General features: G+C 40.2%; 1 protein-coding gene across 3 annotated transcripts in view; it reads right to left on the bottom strand.

Moving 5' to 3' along the window:
* USP3 (ubiquitin specific peptidase 3) overlaps positions 1-21,215 on the bottom strand; it is a 102,333-nt gene that overhangs the window by 67,774 nt on the left and 13,344 nt on the right. The window contains exon 1 of one of the 3 annotated variants that reach the window (XM_036247302.1): positions 15,356-15,415. The exons of 1 other annotated variant lie outside the window; for it this stretch is intronic. The gene's annotated coding sequence lies outside the window, so the exon portion shown is untranslated. Of the gene's footprint in view, positions 1-15,355; positions 15,416-21,215 lie in introns of those variants that run through there. One more of the 3 variants, XM_036247293.1, reaches the window with a different exon arrangement.

Raw genomic sequence — 21,215 nt, 5'->3', positions numbered from 1 at the left:
TTTTTCCTCTTAGTAAATAGCAAGAAACACTGCAACTCAATCTGGAAAAAAAAACTGTTAGTTTAATATTATCCTGAAATAACTGTTATAACAGTAAGTTTAGACCCAAGTTTTTTTAAACTTATCTAGAATTTTTTTTTTTTTTTTTATCCTCACCCGAGGACATTTTTCCATTTTTGGTTCAGATAGAGCGGGAGGGAGAGAGAGTGAGAAACATCGATGTGGCTGCCACCCGCACGACCAACCAGGGCCGGGGACAAACTGCAACCGAGGTACATGCCCTTAGCGGGAACTGAACCCGGGTCTCTCTGTACCGCAGGCCGACGCTCCAACCGCTGAGCCAAACTGGCCAGGGCTAGAAATTTTTTTTTAATTATGAAAGATTTTTTTCTTATTTTAAATGAAGGGAAAGAAAATCTACAGCAAAATCACTATTACTTTGATGTATTTCCTACTGAGTGTTCCTTTCTTCCCCTTATAGTTTAAATATACACATAGTACATAAAATTTCATAATCAAATTGTTCCACTACCAGTATATTGAATGCATTTCTTCATATTATTGAATTTAGAACAATACATTCTAAATTTAGTCTGACACTAACTAAATTACCTCAGAAACTTTTAATAATTTTTTAATTTCAAGTTTTAAAAAACGTACCTTAAGGCTGAGGAGAGGAAGGAATAGGGAGTAACTGCTTAATAGGTATGGGGTTTATTTTGGGGTGATGAAAATGTCTTGAAACTAGGTAAGGTGGTGGTTGTAGATGTACTAAGCATCACTGAATTGTTCACTTTTAAATGGTTAATTTTATGTTACATGAATCGTACCTCAATAACATAAATAAGTAGATAAATAAATAGGTATTTAAGACAGGGAAGAGGAGAGACAATAAAAGGGAATATTGACTTTGTAAAACATTGGAAATGAGTGACTGTACCTTTTAATAAATCTCAAAAAAGACATCATAGTCTGAATCATGATACTCAATTTCTTCTGTCATAAATATTTACAGTAAGAGAGAGAAGACTTAATAAGTTTTAATAAGAGAGTTGGTCTTGGCTATTTAAAGGACAGTATTCTCTGAGGGCTTAATACTTTCACACTGGAAAAACATTTGAAGGCTAGGAGGTAGAGAGAATAGGATATGATGGGGTCTTCTAAAGCTATTTATTGCATTGCTTGGGGAATATTTATTGTCTATACACACCTTATCCAAATCAAGTACCCTTAATATATCCAAGACAATTATAAGAAAAAATGAAAAATACTGGTTTTATTTTTTTCATTGTTGAAAGTCTTACAGATGCCCCTGCTTTTTTCCCCACTGAGCCCCTCCTTCCCGCTTCCACACCCCTCCTGCCTTCCCCAGCCTAGTGTCCCTGTCTATCAGTTGTACATATATGCATGTAAGTTCTTTGGTTTATCTCTTCCCACCCCTCCCACCTCCCATCCCTCTGAGGTTTGTCAGTCTGTTCCCTACATCCATGATTCTGGATCTCTTTTGGTCAACAGCTTGTTTTATTCATTGTGTTCCACAAATAACCGAGATCATATGGTACTTGTCTTTCTCTGACTGTCTTATTTTGCTTAGCATAATATTCTCCAGGTCCCTCCATGTTGTCTCAAAGGATTAAGAGATCTCTCTTTCTTACATCTGCATAGTATTCCACTGTGTAAATGTACCACAGCTTTTTTTTTTTTTAATCCTCACCTGAGGACACTTTTCCACTTTTTGTTCAGATACAGAGGGATGGAGAGAGAGGGAGGGAGGGAGAGAAACATCAACATGAAAGGGACACTTCGAGTGGCTGCCACCCGCATGTCCCAACCAGAGCCGGGGACAAACCACAACTGAGGCATATGCCCTTAGCGGGAACTGAACCTGGGTCTCTCTGGTGATGCTCCAACCGCTAAGCCAAACCAGCCAGGGCCTCACAGCTTTTTTATCCACTTATCTACTAATGGGTACTTGGTCTGTTTCCAGATCTTAGCTATTGTAAATAGCGCTGCTATGAACATAGGGGTGCATATATTCTTCCTGACATGTGTTTCAGGCTTCTTAAGATATATTCCAAGAAACGAGATCACTGAGTCAAATGGCAGTTCCGCCCTGGCCAGTATGGCTCAGCGGTTAGGGCGTCGGCCTGCGGTCTGGAGAGACCCGGGTTCGGTTCCCGCTGGGGGCATGTACTTCGGTTGCAGTTTGTCCCCGGCCCTGGTTGGTCGTGCGGGTGGCAGCCACTCGATGTGTCCCTTCATATCGATGTTTCTCTCTCTCTCTCTCTCTTCCTCTCTCTCCCTCCCACTCTATCTGTACAAAAAATGGAAAAATATCCTCGGGTGAGGATTAAAAAAAAACAAAAAAACAAATGGCTGTTCCATTGTTAATTTTTTGAGAAAACCCCATATTGTTTTCCATAGTGGCTGCATCCGTCTGCATTTCCACTAGCAATGTGCTAGGGTTCCCTTTTCTCCACGTCCTTGCCAGCATTTGTTGTTTGAGAATTTGTTGATGGCTGCCATTCTGGCAGGTATGAGGTGATATCTCATAGTCGTTTTAATTTTCATTTCTTTTGCCATGAAGAAGCTTTTAAGTTTGATGTAGTCCCATTTATTTTTTCCTTTGTTTCTCTTGCCCTAGGTGATGTATCAGTGAGAATTCCACTACATATGATGTCTGAGATTTTTCTGCCTACATTTTCTTCTAGGATTTTTATGGTTTCACGGGTTAAATTTAAGTCTTTTGTCCATTTTGAGTTTATTTTTGTATGGTGTAAGTTGGTGGTCTAGTTTCATTTTTTTTACATATAGCTATCCAATTTTCCCAGCACCATTTATTGAAGAGACTGTCTTTTCTCCATTGTATGCTCTTGCCTCCTTTGTTGAATATTAATCATGCATACTGTCTTGGGTCATATCTGGATTCTCTGTTCTGTTCCATTTATATATATGTCTGTTCTTGTACCAGTACCAGGCTGTTTTGATTACGATGGCTTTGTAGTATAACTTCTGATCTGGTATTGTGATCCCTCCCACTTTGTTCTTCTTTTTCAAAATTGCTGTGGCTATTCGGGGTCTTTTGGAGTGTTTGTTCTAGATCTGTGAAATATGCCGTTGGTACTTTAATAGGTATTGCATTGAATCTGTAGATTGATTTGGGTAGTATGGACATTTTAATGATGTTGATTTTTTTGATCCATGAACATAGTATATGTTTCCACTTTTTATATCTTCTTCTCTTTCTATTTTCAATGTCCTGTAGTTTTCTGAAGACAGGTCTTTTACCTCCTTGGTTAAGTTTATTCCTAGGTATTTTATTTTTGTTGTTGCAATGATAAATGGGATTGTTTTTTCGGTTTCCCTTTCTGAGTGTTCATTATTGGTGTATAAGAATGCCATCAATTTCTGGATGTTAATTTTGTATACTACTATTTTGCCAAATTCATTTATTAAATCTAGTAGATTTTTTTTTTTATTACAGAATTGCTTATTTATTTATTTTTTATTTTTTATTAATTTTTGTTACAGATGATTCTCCTTTTTTCCCCCACTGATTCCTCCCTCTCCCTCCCCTCCCTGCCCCTTCCCCAGATTGTTGTCCATGTCCACTGTTCATGCATACATGCATATAAGTTCTGTGGTTCATCCCTCCCCCACCTCCCCACTCCTTAGGGGATTGTCAGTCTGTACCCCGCTTCCGCGTCTCTGGGATTACCCCATTCCTCAATCTGTTATGTTCATTATATTCCACAAATAAGTGAGATCATATGAAACTTGTCTTTCTCTGTTTGGCTTGTTTCACTTAGGATGATACTTTCCAGGTCCCTCCATGTAGTCTCAAAAAATAAGAGATCTTTCTTTCTTACCGCTGCGTAGTACTCCATTGTGTATATGTACCACAGCTTTTTGATCCATTCGTCTACTGATGGGCACTTGGGCTGTTTCCAGATCTTAGCGATTGTAAATAGTGCTGCTAGAAAGACGGGGGTACATATATTCTTTGTTATTGGTGTTTCAGGCTTCTTAGGGTATATTCCTAGCCTGGTACTGGCACAAGAACAGGTATATAGACCAGTGGAACCGAATAGAGAACCCAGAAATGGACCCAAGGCAATATGCTCAATTAATATTTTTTTTTTTTTTGGTACAGATAGAGCGGGAGGGAGAGAGAGAAAGAGAGAGAGAGAGAGAAACATCGATGTGAAAGGGACACATCGAGTGGCTGCCACCCGCACGACCAACCAGGGCCGGGGACAAACTGCAACCGAGGTACGTGCCCTTAGCGGGAACCGAACCCGGGTCTCTCCGGACCGCAGGCCGACGCTCTAACCGCTGAGCCAAACTGGCCAGGGCGCTCAATTAATATTTGACAAAGGTGGCAAGAGCATACAGTGGCGTAAGGACAGCCTCTTTAATAAATGGTGCTGGGAAAATTGGACAGCTACTTGCAGAAAAATGAAACTAGACCATCAACTTACACCCTACACCAAAATAAACTCAAAATGGATAAAAGACTTAAATGTAACTCATGAATCCATAAAAATCCTAGAGGAGACTGTGGGCAACAAAATCTCAGACATCATATGCAGCAGAATTTTTACTGACACATCACCTAAGGCAATAGAAACAAAGGAGAAAATCAACACATGGGACGACATCAAACTCAAAAGCTTCTGCACAGCGAAAGATACAATCATCAAAACGGAAAGGCTACCCACTGTATGGGAGAGCATAATTGCTAATGATATATCAGATAAGGGGTTAATTTCCAATACATATAGAGTGCTCATACAACCCCACAAAAGGAAGACAAAGAATCCAATTAAAAAATGGGCAGAGGAACTAAATAGACACCTCTCCAAACAGGACATACAAATGGCTAAGAAACATATGAAGAAATGCTCATCATCACTAATCATCAGAGAGATGCAAATTAAAACAACAATGAGGTATCACCTCACACCTGTCAGAATGGCCGCCATCAACAAATCATCAAACAACAAGTGTTGGCGAGGGTGTGGAGAAAAGGGGACTTTAGTACACTGCTGGTGGGAATGCAGACTGGTGCAGCCACTATGGAAAACAATATGGTGTCACCTCAAAAAATTAAAAATTGATCTTCCATTTGACCCAGTGATCCCACTTCTAGAAATCTAATAGATTTTTGATGGAGTCATTAGGGCTTTCTATGTACAATATTATATCATCAGCAGATAATGACAGTTTCACTTCCTCCTTTCTGATTTGGATCCTTTTTATTTTTTCTTCTTGTCTAATTGTTGTAGCTGAGACTCCAGTACTACATTAAATAAGAGTGGTGAAAGTGGGCATCTCTGTCTTGTTCCTGTTCTTAAGGGAAATGCTTTTAGTTTTGCCCACTGAGTATGATGTTGGCTGTACATTTTTCATATATGTCCTTTATTATGTTGAGATATGATCCCTCTATTCCCATACTGCTGAGCGTTTTTATCAGAAATGGGTGCTGAATTTTGTCAAACACTTTTTCATTGTCTATTGATATGATCACATGGTTTTTATCTTTCATTTTGTTTATGTGGTATATCATATTTATTGATTTGGAAAAATATTGACTTTAAAATTAAACTCAATTATTGTGAATAGATCACAGCATAAATAAAAGATACAAGTAATCTTGAAGTCATTTATTTTAATCACCTTAAGGGGGAATATTATAAAACATCTTAATTCATAGACAGATGAGTTCAAAAGTTTATCTGCAGGATGAACCATTTGCCACGGGAACAGTAATAGAGCTATCCAGGCTCTTCTGTAAAACTCTAAATGAACCAAAATATAACTGAAATTTTTATAAGTATGTAACAGAATAAAATTATAGCCACAAAAAGATTTTAAAGCTATACATATACTATCTATTAAATATAACAAAATTATTAGATTAACAAAACCTATTTTCTAATAGGTTTTTTATTTTTTAAATCTTAAATGCTGTTACTTGAGAGAAAACAAGTACTATGGATGGAAAGTTATACAAGTCAAAAAGGTAAGTCTGAGAATTAATAAGGGCTTTTTATTGCACCTAATTACACTTCAAGGTCAGGTCAAGGCAAGGAAGCCATGTAGTGTATTTCTTACACTGTTGCACTTGGCCATAGCAGGATCATTGGATCTCATAAACAGAGTCTTGTCTTCTTTCACTCGATTATAAAATTTCTTTAAAGTTACTCTCTCTTCCAGCAATCTCTCTTATCTGTTTCAATTCTTCCAACCCCAAGTTCAGTGTCCCTTCTCTCAGTCCCTGGGCATCTCAGCCTGAAGGATTGTACTATCTAGGTTCCCTTCACTGTTCTCAAGCTGTGGCTGCAGAACCTTCCTCTGGCCCAGTTCTCACCACAGCCACAAGCTCTGCAAGTTGGCAGCAGGGCCCCTTTGGAGGAAGTGGAGAATCTTGATCCTCTCCTGAGCTAAGGACTTTCTCCAGAAGGTAGAAGCCATTAACACATGCTGGGCGGGGGAGGGGGGTGGAAGAACACAGGCCTCTAAAACCTGCTCACACTCAGGTCTTCTTCCTAAAGCCCTCCCAAAACTTTAACCCTCCTGGGAACCAGGAAGTGAGAACTGATGGGGCACAGAGGCAGAGGGAAGGCATCCAAGTGATCTACAGACTACAGACCAAAGTAGTTTTCTTCCATACTAGTCCCGGAAAAGGGAATCATAGTCTGCTCCTTTATCAAGAGATAAAGAAGGGCAGAAAACTAGGGAGTTCTGCACTTAAAGGAGATTATTTACACAGGAATGTTTTCAGGTTGTGTTCAGGAGACAAGGAGTTCATAAGACAACAATGACATCCACACTGAATATAACATTCTTTCCACAACCACCAATCTTCAAAATCCTTAGTATTCACTACACAGAATCTAATAATAGAGAACACATTTGATATTGAAGGCCGATCTACAATTCTAAAATTCTAAAAATTTTTATGAAGCATCATGCACTAATGCTTATGATATAGCTTAAGTCACTGTGTCTACAAAGAAAACAGTTCAAACACACAGCACTAACAGGCAAGCCATTTATAGTGCATCCATTATTGAATAGTTGCTGTAACTGGGAAAGAGGTCCTTTATCTTCTTAAGAATGCAAAAGGTGAGGATCTGATGACCAGGATTCTAGTCCTGGCTCTTCCATTACTAGCCATTGAACTAAGAACATCACTACTCTTCTGGGTCTGTTTCTTCACTGTAAAATGAAGACTAGGTGATGAGCATGTCCCTTCTAATAATGAAATTATTCAAAGAACATAGGACAAAAAATTAGATGAAACAATCATGTCATCTTTCTCTATAGATAAAATTCTTCTAATTCCACTTTACATCAAAATTTTCTTAAAAGGCTTAACAAGCCCTGGCTGGTTTGGCTCAGCGGTTAGAGCGTTGGCCTGCGGTCCGGAGAGACCCGGGTTTGGTTCCCGCTAAGGGCACGTACCTTGGTTGCAGTTTGTCCCCAGCCCTGGTTGGGTCGTGTGGGTGGCAACCACTCGATGTGTCGCTCTCACGTCGATGTTTCTCTCTCTCTCTCTCCCTCTCACTCTATCTGAACAAAATATCGAAAAATGTCCTCGGGTGAGGATAAAAAAAAAAAAAAAAAAGGCTTAACAAAAAGATTAATTGTTAATGTAGTATAATTTTCCAAACCAATAGTTTTCAACTTTTTACCCCACCTCCCATGAGAGGCAAGCACATTCCCACCATAATGCCCATCAGTAATAAGAATTCACTGCAAAAGCAAGGATGGGAAGTGTGTGAAATCACTTGCTCAAAACCATCATAGGCAAACATGCTGTTACAACAGTAAAACTCAGAACATCCCCCCCAACACATGCAGAATTTTTAAAGTTCAACACTTCTCAAATATCAGCAATCCATTAAAAAGCATCCACAATATGCATTTTTATTAAGTTAATTTTTATCTAGTTAATGTTTATCTAGTACATACTATGTGCTAAGTACTATTGCAACCACTTTATAACTATTTTTATTTAATCCTCTACAATCCCGTGAAGTGCATTCTACTTTTTTAAATGATACATTTTTATTGATTTTTATAGAGAGAGGAAGGGAGAGGGAGAGAAAGAAAGAGAGAAAGAGAAACACCGATCGACTGCCTCCTGCACACCTCCTACTGGGCATGGAGCCCAAAACCTGGGCACGTGCCCTGACCAGGAATCAGGCCAAATCGGTGACTTTTTTTTTCTTTATTGGTATTAGAGGGAAAGAAGAAGAAGAAGAAGAAGAAGAGAGAGAGAGAGAGAGACAGAGACAGAGACAGAGAGACAGAAACATCGATGAGAGAGAACATCAACTGGCCATCCCCTGCATGCCCCTCGCTGAGGATCTGGCCCACAACCTAGGCATGTGCCCTGACCAGGAATCAAACCAATGACCTCTTGGTGCATGGGTCGATGCTCAACCACTGAGCCACACCAGCCAGGTCATGAAGTGTATACTATTACTTGGCATGTTTATTAGGGCAAAGAGGAGTTATGTAACTTACTAAGTTAGTGACAGAATTGGAACTCAAAGTCATACAGTGTTTGAAGTAATGGACTGCTGCAAAGCACTTAAGTCCAGAAGGCTGTTATTTTAGTTTTTTTAAAAAAATCCATTCTGTGTTTCTGTATATATATATATTACATACCTTTATGTAAATTTTTAGAAGTCTGGGAGAGTATATAGTAATTATAACAATTAAGTAAAAGGAATGCAATGGACAATTAGAGGCACATGGACCTATTTTCAACTCTACTGTTTGAATTTTCTCATAAAACATTACACTTTTTATAATAAAAATACATTTTAAATGCCTAAATTTAAAGATACTGATATTAAAGTTGTCCTAATGAAAAGAATGTATTCTAAATTAAGCACAAGTGGTAAGTTAGCCCAAAATCCAAGATTGTAACACTGGGTTTGTAAAAAATTTGATGAAAACAAAATTTTTGTAGCTGTTAACACACACACACCCACACACACCAAAAAAAGTATCAATAGTAAAAGTGTTATTCTTCTTGAAAATGGAGGCTAGAGCACATACCCAGGCTAGAGCACATACCCAGGTTCGGTCCCCAGTTGGGGCATGTGCAGGAGGCAACCAATCGATGTTTCTTTATCACATTGATGTTTCTCTCTCTCTAAAATCAATAAAAACATATCCTCAGGTAAGGATTAGGGGAAAAAAGAGAAAGAGCAGGAACTGGCCCATAATGTAGTCCAGAAAGGAAGAAACCCAGCTATACTAAACAACTGTCAAAGGTGCCAACGCTGCTAGAGTGCAGCCAAAATCATTGTCTGTTCCCCCCTCCCCCAATACTGGGAGAAGGCACTGGGTTCCCAGGGAACAGGGAAACAGAAGCTTTCTCTTAAAAAGCAAAGAAGGCCCTGGCCAGTTTGGCTCAGTGGTTAGAATGTCGGCCCACAGACCGAGTCACGGGTTCGATTCCAGCCAACGGCACATACCTCGGTTGCGATTCATCCCTGGCCCTGGTTGGGGTCATGTGGGAGGTAGCCACTCGATGTGCCCCTTTCACATCAATGTTTCTCTCTTTCTCTCTCTCTCCCTCCCTCCCACTCTATCTGAGCAAAAATGGAAAAAAAGGCCTCGGGTGAGGATAAAAAAAAAAGCAAAGCCCTGGCTGGTTTAGCTCAGCGGTTAGAGCTTTGGTCCACGGACCAGAGAGTCCCAGGTTCGGTTTCTGCTAAGGGCACATACCTCGGTTGCAGTTTATCCCTGGCCCCAGTTGGGGTCATGTAGGTGGCAACCACTCGATGTGTCTCTCTCACATCGATGTTTCTCTCTCTCACTTCCTCCTTCTCTCCCTTCCACTCTATCTGAAGATAAATGAAAAAAAAAAAAAAGTGTCCTCTGGTGAGGATAAAAAAATAAAAATAAAGCAAAGAAGGTGTCCAGGGCCAAAGGATGATCCAACGCAGAGCTTGAGAGACTAAGCAGAGATATAAATAATGTAGGAGGAAAAGACCAAGCATGAGCACCAAATTCAAAGTGGTCAGAAGTAGAGGTTTGGACTCAAGGCCAAGATCATAGAAGCAAGAATTCAAAGTCAAGGAAGACAATTATGAAGCAACGCTTATCTGGGTTGTCTTTCCACTTTACCCCAATGAGCATCTTTTCCACCTCCCTCCTCCTGGCAGCTCCCTCTTGCCGCAGTCCTATTCTTATTCAAGGCTAGCAATCAATTTCTCCTGAATCATTAGATAAGTACATTGTTTTCTGGTGAAGTCACAGTTCAGTGTTTCCCATAACCATTCTCTTTCTGTTTATGGCCCTCTGACAGATTAAAGATGGCCACAAATTCTTTGACACTATTCTCACTGAGAGGCAGGTCTATGGCCACATTCCTTGTATCTGGGCAGGCTCTGTAACTGCCCTGGCCAAATGAATGGCAGAAGCGACTCTGCATCAATTTGCAGGTCTAGGCCTTTAAGAAACTGACAGCTTCCTCTTGCTATTGCTTGGAATGCTAGCTCTTAGAGAAGCCAGCTACCCTGTGAGAAGTCTAATCACCCTGACACCAACATACTGTGAGAAGCCCAAACCTCATGGAGAGACCTGGAGAATATGACACTATTTGTGAGGGTGGGGAAGACTGGGAAATGGAGAAAGGCAGAGACAGAGAGCAGGAACACAGAGGCTCCAGAGTATGGTAAGAAGCCATCTTGGAAGAGGATGCTCTAGTTCCAGGTATTATAGCTGAGGTAACACCAGCCAAATTCTTCATGAATTCCTAACCCAGAAAACCATAAGCAAAACAAAATGGTTGTGCCCTGGCCAGTTTGGCTCAGCGGTTAGAGCATCAGCCCATGGACCAGAGAGACTCGGGTTCAGTTCCCGCTAAGGGCACCTACCTCAGTTGCAGTTTGTCCCCGGCCCCAGTTGGGGTTGTGAGGGTGGCAACCAGTTGATTTGTCTCTCTCACGTCAATGTTTCTCTCTCTTTCTCTTCCCCACCTCTCTCCTTCCCGCTCTGTCTGAAAATAAATGCAAAAATGACCTAGGGTGAGGATAAAAACAAACAAACAAAAATGGTTGTTTTAAGCCACTAAGATGTAGAATAGTTTGTTAGGCAGCAATAGATACAGCATTAATCAGTCACCCTTACCAAACAACTCACTGCTATGACTGACGCTGTTGCTTAGAAGTGAGGATGGGAACGTTCAAGAGGTTCTACCCCATAGGAATCAAAATTCTTTAAAGACTAGACTATCCCCTCTGCCACAGAGGTAGTAAGAATAAAGACATCTATCATCAGCTAAGTTGCCACCATCCTTTGGACTGGCTCTTTTTGTAGCCCATCAATAGTTTAAAAACTCAAATCCAGATGTGCTGTCACTACCATAAGGTAGCCTAATTCTTTCTTGAGCATAAACATCACTCTTAATGTTGTCCTATATTGTAAAAACCACCTTCAAAATTTCAAAAATACTATTTCTATAGTAACCCCAAATTCTGGATAAAATCGTTAAGAAGATGTCATTGGCACTTGCAAGGATTCCTTTTCTCTTCATTAAAAGCTACAAAGCCTGCTTGGCCGGTGTGGCTTAGTGGTTGAGCATCAACCCATGCACCAAGAGGTCGCCAGTTCAATTCTCAGTCAGGGCACTTGCCCAGGTTGTGGGCCAAATCTGTAGCGGGGGCCATGCGGGAGGCAGCCAATCAATGTTCTCTCTTGTCAATGTTTCTATCTCTCTCCCTCTCCCTTCCTTTTTAAAATCAAAGAAAAGGAAGGAAGGAAGGAAGGAAGGAAGGAAGGAAGGAAGGAAGGAAGGAAGGAAGGAAGGAAGGAAGGAAGGAAGGAAGGAAGGAAGGAAGGAAGGAAGGAAGGAAGGAAGGAAGGAAGGAAGGAAGGAAGGCTACAAAGCTTTATCCTCCATTCCTTCTGCACCTCTGGATTACATTCTTTAAGAAGCATTCTGGGAAACCTCAGGTTTTATTGAAGGTTGGATTTGAAAAACTGCCTCGGAATAAAGTTGAGAACATCCTACTCCATCTGTTTCCAATTCTATTTTTTTTTTTTTTGGTGGTACGTGCCCCTTGCGGGAACCAAACCCAGGACTCTCTGGTCCGCAGGCCGACGCTCAACCGCTGAGCCAAACTGGCCAGGGTTCCAATTCTATTTTTACCCTAAAAATTCTGACATGTTCCTCAGCCAGCCTGACTTGATCCCCATCACATCCAGTGATGTCTGATCCCAGGCCTCTGAAGTTGGGATCAAGAGTCCACCATATCCTAACCATAATCCCACGATTTCTGAGGAAATACTCACACTTTGCTCTTCAAGCTCTCAGCCAATTGTTGCACAGAGGCTTAGAAGGAGGAGGTAGGCAAGGGGCACAGTGACCAGAACTCTGCTCCACATCACTTTGATTGAACTAGTCAGGGGCCTTGATCACTTGCCCTTGACCTCTAATTCTGCGAAAAGAACTCTTTCCTTCTTTAATACAAAAATTTACCAAACTGAGTGGGTTACTCTCATAGGAATGTAACTGTTACTCTGTAGACTCAAACATGTTAGAGGGCATGCCCCAACCAGGTGGTTCAGTTGGTTGGAGCGCTGTCCCATACACTAAAAAGATTGTGGGTTCGATTCTGAGTCAGAGCACATACCTAGGTTGCGGGTTTGTCCCGAGTTGGGCGCATTCAGGAGGCAACCAGTCGATGTTTCTCTCTCACATCCATGTCCCTCTCCCTCTCCCCCTTTCCTCTCTCTCTAAAATCAATTACTATGTATGTGTATGTATATCCTTGGGTGAGGATTTAAAAAAAAGAACATGTTAGAGGGCATGTGAGATAATAAAGTAAGCATGGGCTTCAGAACCAACAGTCTTAGTTTACCTTCTAGCTTTACCATTCTTTTATTCTACAACCTTAGGGAGCTGTTCCAGAGTCTACTTCCTCATCTGTAGAATAGGACAAATACCACCTCTACTTACATGGCTACGGTAAGGATTTCATGAGACAAACAATATAAAGTGCACAGCAAAGGGCCTATCAAACAGAAAGCACCAAGTGATTGTGCCTTTCCCATGAAATTATATTTTAAAAAATAAAATGGCTATCAGGGTTAATTATGGTGGCTGCTATTATATACAATACAGGTAACATATGTAAAAATATATCATGGCTACTAAGTTTCAGAATTATTCCCTTAGTTTATGCTTTTTATTTCTTTAAAGAAATTGCAGTGCTGCTCGGCCAGTGTGACTCAGTGGTTGAGCATCAACTCATATACAAGAGGTCGCTGGTTCAATTCCTGGTCAGGGCACATGCCCAGGTTGTGGGCCCAATCCCCAGCTGGGGGCACACAGAAGGCGGTCAATCGATGTTCTCTCTCATCGATGCTTCTATCTCTCTCTCCCTCCTATCTCTCTAAAAAAATCAATAAAGACCCAAAAGGATGGAACAAAAGAAGAGAGGGAGGGAGGGAGGGAGGGAGGGAGGGAGGGAGGGAGGGAGGGAGGGAGGAATTGCAGCCCTGGCCAGTGTGGCTCAGTGATTAAGAGTATCAGCCTATGCACCAAAAGGTCTCGGGTTTGATTCCCAGTCAAGGGTACCACACCTGGGTTGCAGGTTCCATCCCAGCCCCAGTTGGGGCTCTTGGTGTAGGCAAACATTCAATGTCTGTTTATCTGACTTTGTCTCTCTTTCCCCTTCCCTTCTTCCCTTCCACTCTCCCTACAAATCAATGAAAAAAATATATATATCCTTGGGTGAGGATTAACAAAAAAGAAAGAAAGAATAGAGATTGCAGCTGACAGTTCCTTTTCACAGAAAAATTCCAAATATATAAGTCACATTAAAGTCATCAAAAATCCCTCAGAAACTCTTCCTATATCTGACCTAAAATTAAAGTATATTCAAAACATCAAATGAATGAGATAAAATACTCAGTTTTAATAAGCTTATTTCAAAATTGATGTAACTACCATAACTACCTTAATATCGGGATCATTAAATTTTATATGTGCAATGTAAAATACGTATCTTTGGAAGCAAATACATTTTAGAAACACATTTTGAGAGATGTGCAAAGAGGTTTAGATACACTTAAGTAAATACAGAAGCAACTTAAATGTCAAACCATACTGAAATATACCAAACTCAGAGGTATTCAGAACAGATTAAATCATGATCCACTAATCTGATCAATCAGAATATACCTTAGGTACTCCAATATCCAGTACAATGGGGTTACAAACCCAGTCATTTAAAAATATTTTTAAATTTCTAACTTTTGTTTTAGCAGAGAAGTAAACAGTAATGATTTCAAATCATACTAGATTTAAGATATAGTGATCAGCTTACTTTTAGGGACCAGTAGGTTTAAACTTCTACTCTAAATAATTCACTTCTTATCTACCTTATTTCCTGCTTCTCTTTAGGAGGTAATGTCTTTGACTCTCAGAGACTAATTCTGAGACTATGCTCTAGCCTGCTAGCTCAACCTTTCCCATGTGAGGGCATGCACAGAAAATGATAGCATATGCACACAAACTGAAGAAGCTTCCGAGGCCAGCAGTGATCTGCCTACAGGCTCTAACCACCCATAGGCTGAGGAGATCACTATCTCAACCCATATGTAATCCATTCAGTGCCCCTCTAATGGGAAGCCATGCTGGCCAATCTTTTGCATGGCTTTCTAGCAATGTAGGAGGAGGTCTTCCTACTGCAATGCCCACTTGTTGGAACAAAAGACTGGAAGTCATTAACCACCTGAGAGGGCCAGCAGCATTATCTGGGAATCTAAGATGTCACTCCTCTGAGAATCTGCAGTTTATAATACTCCTTAGCCCTGGCCAGGTTGGCTCAGCGGTTGGAGCGTCGGCCTGTGGAACAGAGAGACCCGGGTTCGGTTTCCCCCAGGGGCATGTACCTCGGTTGCAGTTAGTCCCGGCCCCAGTTGGGGTCGTGTGGGTGGCAACTAGCCAATGTGTCTCTCTCACATGATATTTCTCTCTTTCTTCCTCCCTCTCTCCCATCTGCTCTATATGAAGATAAATGCAAATATGTCCTCAGGTAAGGATAAAAAAATAATAATAATACTCCTTAATGCTCTGAGACCTATCAGAGAAAATAGATGCCTAAATCTTTATTTCTATCCTATGTATAAAACTGTCTGTTCTACCACCACTCTATAACCCTAAGGAGCAGTCCAGTCAACAGTATGACATGAGGGAACCTACAATGACTTAAATTAAAAGAGAGAAGTTCCAGCCCTGGCCGGTTTTGCTCAGTGGTTAGAGCATCGGCCTGTGGACCAATGAGTTGCGGGTTCGATTCCGGTCAAGGGCACACACCTCAGTGGCAGTTGTCTTCAGCCCTAGTAACCAGTCAATGTGTCCCTCTCACATTGATGTTTCTCTTTCTTTCTTTCTTTCTCCCTTCCTCCCACTGTATCTGAAGATAAACAGAAAAATATCCTCTGGTGAGAATTAAAAAATAAATAAGTAAGAGAGAAAAGTTCCAGAAATAGATGGATGTGAGTACGAGGGTGGTAAACAGTACTGATGACTATGTACAAGCAATAGTCAACTGTTGAAAATGTACCTGGATCCAGAGCATGTGATTAGCTACTACTGACTGAATATGTACCCATGGCCACTTACAGGTCTCTGAGTTCAAGGTTTCCCAGGCAGAAAAATAATTACAATAAAGTATTTCACTCCAATAGCCTTGAAAACATTTTTAAGATTACCGTAAATGGGTAGACAGGAGTAGGCAGACAAATATCTTAAAGTATTCTTTATATATATATGTTGTCATTGATTCTGAGAGAGAGAAAGGGAGAGCAGGGGCAAGATATCAAACCTGAAACCTTGGCATGTGCCCTGATCATTAATTGAATCAGGGACCCTTCAGTACATGGGATGACCTCCAACCAACTAAGCCATACAGGCCAAGGCTTGAAGTATTCTTATAAAATCACTTACATATTACTGCTCATACAATTAGAAAGTTAAAACTTTTCATCTTCCTGAAGACATCCAAAATACAAAAATGTATTTGTACAAGGCTATCAGTGGCATCGTTATTTGTAACTATAATATATTGGAAACGATCTAAATGCCCTAACATAGGAGAATGGCTGAATTCACTGTGACACATCCACAAATGGGAATACTATGAAACTATTAAAAGTAATAAGAAAAATTTCTACAAACACAAGAGCGTTATCCAAAATATATTGTTGAATGAAAGAAACAAAATCCAAAAGAGTATACTTAGTTTGTTACCTTTTGTGAGAGAAAATAAGAAAAGGTTCACATATCTGCTTTTTTTTTTTTTTAACAAAAAGAAATGCTGGAAGGATAAATCAAAATAATGGGTTGTCTACAAGGGGTGAGTGGGTGAGTACAAGGGTTGGAAAGTAATACTTCTAGGTATAGTTTTAACTTTTGGAACCATGCTAATGTTTTACATACTAAAATCAGCAAGGATGGGGTGAAAAAAATCTAAAATGGAAATTAAACACAAACAAATGAACTTAACTGTATGTCAAATAAATATATAAATGTATTAAAAGGAGATAAACTAACCCAAATAACTTTTGAACATAATGCTTCGTATACTGTCAGTATACAGACAAAAAGAACTATAAAGAAATACTGAACTCTAGTTATAAAGGTTTTCTTTACAGTGGTATTGGTTAGCAGTTCTGGAACTACTTTCTCTGATTATGGCATTGAGCAAATGACTACATATGTTGGGGATAATGGGAACCAGATTCTCAGTGCTGGAGAAGGGCACTACAAATAAGGAAAGGGGCAAGACCAGATCTGTGGTGTAGAACTGGAATTATAGGCATCAATATAAACTACTGGTTTTACACACACACACACACACACACACACACACACACACACAGGTATAGACATGTCCTATGTGTATTCCTTAGCTCTTATCCACTGAGAGATCTTAGTTTATAAACATTATTCCCAACTGGAAGGAATGAGTGCTACTTGGAGAAACTGCTGATTGCAAGCAAGACAGAGGCAGGCTGAGTACAAGATGAGCCTGGAGTATCTTGCTGTACCCAAGTAAGAAAAAGAACAAAGAGCAATAGGGACATGTCAAAATTATGGCTCTAGGGGTTTCCCACTGGTCAAATCTAAGACAATTTGAGCCCAAAATAAATAATAAAATATTGCAGAATAAAGTAAAAATCCAAGTCCATACTAATAAAATAAATGAATAAACAAACAAGTGGGGGAGAAAGGAAAACTTTTTCTCATAGAATACCAACTGATATATTTAGAAGTAATACAAGTTAAAAGATCAACATCTTGCAACTACTTTAATAATAACTGATTCAGTCAAGAATCATCAATGTATGCTAAATTTAGGTCACAGTTTGGTGAGGAACTAGAGAGATAGATACACACGCGTGCACACATACACACACACACACACACACAGGGTGGGACAAAAGTAGGTTTACAGTTGTATAAAAAACAGTTTATTCTTGTATTATTTTCCATATGAACTGTAAACCTACTTTTGTCCTACTGTGTGTATGTGTGTGTGTGTGTGTGTGTGTGTGTAAAATCTCAAAGTCTCTCCCATAAATAGCTTATTAATAACAAAGAAAAATAGTAACTTTACAGTGGGAAGTTACTGGTAAATATTACCTTAATAAAGTAATCAAAATTAAAAGGTAAAGAAATTGAGCAAAAAAAAAAAAAAACTACCACTCATAGACACAGACAACAGTATGGTGATTACCAGACAGGAAGGGTATTGGGGGAAGGTAGAAGAAGGTATAGGGGGGATAAACGGTAATGTAAAGAGACGTGACTTGGGGTGGTGAACACACAATACAACATATAGTTGATGTATTATAGAACTGTACACCTGAAATCTATACAATTTTATTAACCAATGTCACCCGAATAAATTCAATTAAAAATATAAATTTGAGTCCAGTCAGTGTGGCTCAGTGGTTGAGCATCGACCCATGCACCAAGAGGTGACTGGTTCAATTCCTGGTCACGACACATGCCCAGGTTGTGGGCCCAATCCCCAGTGCAGGGGCACGCAGGAGGCAGCTCTAACATCAATGTTTCTATTTCTCTCTCCCTCTACCTTCCTCTCTCTCTCTAAAATCAATAAAAAGAAAAAATATTTGAATATATGTAAATTTCAATTTTAAAATAAAAACTTTTAAATCCAATTAAAAATAAAGTTAACATCACCAAAAATGAGACAAACCAACATCATATACTTATTGATATATGCCCTGAGAACACAATATTACTTCTGTTTTATTCCTATCAAAGTAATGCATAACATGAATCTAATCATGAGGAAACATTAGAAAAACTCAAATTGAGAATTCTATAAAATCATTAGCTTATATTCTTCAAAAATATCAAAATGTGAAAGATAAAGGCTAAGGAACTATTCCAAATTAAAGAAGATTAAAGAGTCATGACAACAAAATGAAACCCATGATCCTGGATTAGATCCAGGGAAAACAGAAGGGGGCACAAAAAAGTGAAATAGCTACAAAGGACACTATAAAAAACATAACTGGGATAACTGGAGAAATCTGAATATTAAATGTACATTAGCTAATACTATTACATCAGTATTAAGTGTCCTGATTTTGACCAGTATCCTGTGCTTTTTTTTTTTATCCTCACCTGAGGACATTTTTTTGTTTTTTTGTTCAGATAGAGTGGGAGGGAGAGAGAGGAAGAGAAAGAGAGAGAGAAACATCGATGTGAAAGGGACACATTGAGTGGTCGCCACCGGCACGACCCAACCAGGGCTGGAGACAAACTGCAACTGAGGTACATGCCCTTAGCGGGAACCGAACCCAGGTCTCTCTGGACCACAGGCCAACGCTCTAACCGTTGAGCCAAACAGGCCAGGGTTCCTGTGCTTATTAAAAAGAAAGTCCTGCCTGGCTGGTCTGGCTCAGCGGTTAGAGCGTCAGCCTGTGGACCAAAGGGTCAAGGGTTCGATTCCTGGTCAAGGGCACATATCTGGGTTACAGGTTCGATCCCAGCCTCCAGTCAGGGTCGTGCAGGAGGCAACCAATTGATGTGTCTCTTTCACATTGATGTTTCTCTCTCTCTCTCTCTCTCTCTCTCTCTCCCCCCCCCTCCTCCTCCCTCCCTCTTTTCCACTCCATCTAAAAAATGAATAAAATCAATGGAAAAATATCCGTGGGTGAGGATTTAAAAAAAAAGAAAGTTCTTGTTCTTGGGGAAAAAAACAAAACTAAGTATTGATAAAGGAACATTATATCCAAAAATTACTGGGGAGGAGTATATAAAACAGAAGGTGCATCCACAAGTGATACAATACACATGGGTCAAAATGTTAACTGGCGAATCTAGGTAAAGAGTATATGGGAGTTCTTTGTACTATTCCTAGCAAAATGAAAAGGTTTTTTGAGATAAAATAATTTATTCTTTACTTCCAATTACATTCTTTTTGTTACTAAAACACAAAGGAAAAGGTTAAAATACCAATGTTCAGAGCCAGAGTCCTATGAACCTGGAATTAACTTCCCTTTACTGACAGATGAAATATTACAGTGAAAATATTACAACATATTAACTGTAGTAGTCCAAACGACCTTACAACTATGTTTCTTTTACATATCCACAGTCCGGCTTTTTAAGCAGAGTCAAACTCTCTGGCTTACCTATTCTCTCTGCTGACTCTGATAGCAGCAACAATATTTTACTCAGTTTATCAGAAAAGATAAATCAGAGTATGAACTTTTACTCAAAAAGAGTAATGTAAAATTTCAATTTCAGTCATTTAAACTTTCTGAATAACAACTAATAATATCCACTTCTGACAGGGCAAAGCATTTTTTTGTGTTTTTTTTATCTCACCCAAAGACATTTCTCCATTTTTTGTTCAGAGAGAGTGGGAGGGAAAGAGAGAAAGAGAGAGAGAGAGAAACATCGATGTGAAAAGGACACATTGAGTGGCTGCCACCCACACGACCAACCAGGACCGGGGACAAACTGCAACCGAGGTACGTGCCCTTAGCGGGAACCGAACCCAGGTCTCTCTGGACCGCAGGCCAACGCTCTAACCACTGAGCCAAATCAGTCAGGGCAGGGCAAAGCACTTTGCCCTGAAAACTGGACTAGATATATTTCATCTAAAGATAGACACCAATTTAAACATGACAAACCAACTTCTTTTTTATCTTCTTTCCTCCCTAACATCCCACTAAAATGACAATAGAGGAATTAAATCGATGTTAACTCACAAGGTTGAAGAGAACATGTGAGCCATGTTTAAAAGCAGACAAAAAAGATTTCAACATATTTTTGGATGTCATAAAAAATTTAGAAGAGTAGTAACAATCAGTGCAAAAGAAGCTACAACCTAAGTGCCAGCTGAGAAGAAGGCAGAGCAGAGGAAGCTCTGGGCTCAGGGATACTGAGATAGCAGACACAACAAGGGTAGGGATGGGACTGATAACAGTCCATGGGCTATAAGAAACAACTAAATCATGGAACTTCCTGCCCCCTGATGTCAGAACATCAGTACCCAGAGAAAAGACTGAAAAACTAAACGGTACTTTTAAAAAGTCTCCATACAGACATCCTGAGTGCTTCCACCAATGAAGGTGGCTCGCTCCCTCACCTCAAGATGAAGTCCACTGTAGACAAGTCCCACCCATTTACAGAACTTTTTAATGCCCCGCTCTTGTATAAAAAGACAAAGATAAAACAGATCCTTGGCCCTGGCCAGTTTGGCTCAGCGGTTAGAGCGTCGGCCTGCGGTCCAGAGAGACCCGGGTTCGGTTCCCGCTAAGGGCACGTACTTCGGTTGCAGTTTGTCCCCAGCCCTGGTTGGTCGTGCGGGTGGCAGCCACTCGATGTGTCCCTTCACGTGGATGTTTCTCTCTCTCTCTCCCTTCCTCTCTCTCCTTCCCACTCTATCTGTACAAAAAATGGAAAAATATCCTCGGGTGAGGATAAAAAAAGCAAAAACAAAAAAAACAAACAAACAAAAAAAACCAGATCCTTGCCCTGGTCGGTTTGGTTCACTGGTTAGAGCGTCGGCCCATGGTCCGAGAGGCCCAGGTTCGGTTCCCACTAAGGTCACAAACCCCGGTTGCAGTTTGTCCCTGGCCCCAGTTGGGGTTGTGCAGGAAGCAGCCACTCAATGTGTCCCTTTCGC

The sequence above is a fragment of the Molossus molossus genome, unplaced genomic scaffold, assembly GCF_014108415.1.
Source record: "Molossus molossus isolate mMolMol1 unplaced genomic scaffold, mMolMol1.p scaffold_m16_p_1, whole genome shotgun sequence".
In the NCBI taxonomy this organism is placed as follows: domain Eukaryota; kingdom Metazoa; phylum Chordata; class Mammalia; order Chiroptera; family Molossidae; genus Molossus; species Molossus molossus.
The sequence above is the reverse complement of the archived record's forward strand: the minus strand, read 5'-3'. Positions and strand labels throughout refer to the sequence as shown.